Here is a 1685-nt window from a genome sequence, read left to right as displayed (position 1 = left end):
AAACCAAGTCCGTCACTGTTGAGTTTAATTGAGTTTTATACATGGCTCATAGCAGTGCTCAGAACAGGGGTCATTCCTAAGGAAATTAAGTGGGATAACAAAAAAAATATAAACTTTCAATATGTTTGATTTATAATTGTTTCTTAAATTACAGTTCAAGGTCCATTTTATAATTTAAATTGTGGTGAGATAAAGTATAGTAAATATTTTTAAGCTATGACTTAATCTGAATCTCTTCTACTTCCATAGTTGACCAAGTCATGATAACTATATTTAAAACAGTCTTAAATACAAATGGATTCAGTGTCATTGTTAAGTCCATAATAAAATTGATCTTAATGGTCCAAGGAGTTAAAGAGGCTATTAGATTTACTTGAAAAAACACAAACACCCCACAGTGAGTTTCCCTGTGTTGTTTGGATCTCTCAGACCTGGCATTCCCTCCTAATACCGTGTCCAGGGAGTACTGTCACATTTGCTTTCACACTGCTGCATGGATAGAGGCCGAACAGCTTCCAGACAGTCAACAGATGCCTGTCCAGTATAGGAGTGACACTGCACATTTCACACTTGCTATCCTAAGCCACACTAAGCAGAGCACTGGTCCCAGTCTCCTACCATCCAGTGGGGAGGAAGGCAATGGCCCAGACTGCAGCAGATGGGAGCTGGAGACTTGCTCTCCTCTGGACATTGTGCAGCTCAGAATGTTTTAAAAAGGTCACTGCTCTTGCACAGAACAATCTTATGCTTGAATCCTGGCCCACATTTTGGAGTACATTCAGACCAGTCCAAAGCTACCCACTGAGGTGGACATGACTGGTTGTTGCAGGACTCTTTCTCCACAGGCCAGTGGCTTAAACAGTCACTGTAGTCCAGTGTCTCCTCCTCAGACAGTCCAACCTTCCTAATGCAGAGCACGGCCCTCATGTGCATCCCACCATCACAAGTTTTGCTGCACCAGTCTCCAATGAAGCATTCAGGTGGCAGGGCTCAGTGTTGCAGGCTCTTTGATTTTCAGGGGGCTTCCTGTCAGGATAACAGAAATTGTTCTCGACAATGGAGTTGTCATCCAATCTTTTACAGACCACTTCTTGTCTTTGGACACCTCCAGCACAGGTAGCTGAGCACTCTGACCAGGGCTGATGATTCCACAGAAAGCCAACTTCATTATCACCACTGCCAGCACGAACAATGGGAACATTGAACTTGTACCTAATTCCCAAATTCTGTTCTTGGAATAGAACCATTACAATGAGGTTTTCAGAGGTAGGTCCTAGAGCTTCCAAGGATTCTGGGTGAGCTGTTGGTCTCTTGTAGTGGAAAGCTGTCCCAGAAACATCAAATTTTCTAGCCCAGTCAATAGTCCAGGCACCATTAATATAGTAATCATCCCCCTCAGACTTAAAGACATGTGTGGCCTTGATCTTCATGTAGGAAGATCATGTGGAGTAGAAACCATTTCTTCTGTGGATCAATTCTTCTTCAGGGCTGGCTGTGAAGTCCTCCTCTGTGGCCTAGCAGAACTGCTCCTCCCTTGGGGGGTGCAGAGCCTGACATTGAGTTCCTGTCAAAGATAGTCCCTGTTCCCCTTACTATGGGAAAACAATTGGTTATTGAGCTACCACGAGCTTCGTCTGAGTAAAGATTCTAGGTTATATCCATATCCAACCATGGTCCTTGCTTGG

General features: G+C 43.7%; 1 pseudogene; it reads right to left on the bottom strand.

Annotated features, from left to right (window-relative positions):
• Positions 1-444: 444 nt before the first annotated feature.
• LOC132651747 (A disintegrin and metalloproteinase with thrombospondin motifs 6-like) lies at positions 445-1430 on the bottom strand (annotated as a pseudogene).
• Between the last annotated feature and the right edge of the window lie 255 nt (positions 1431-1685).

Source organism: Meriones unguiculatus (genome assembly GCF_030254825.1).
Source record: "Meriones unguiculatus strain TT.TT164.6M chromosome Y unlocalized genomic scaffold, Bangor_MerUng_6.1 ChrY_unordered_Scaffold_25, whole genome shotgun sequence".
Classification (NCBI taxonomy): Eukaryota; Metazoa; Chordata; class Mammalia; order Rodentia; family Muridae; genus Meriones; species Meriones unguiculatus.
Note: the sequence above shows the minus strand (reverse complement) of the source record. Positions and strands in the feature narration are given on the sequence as shown.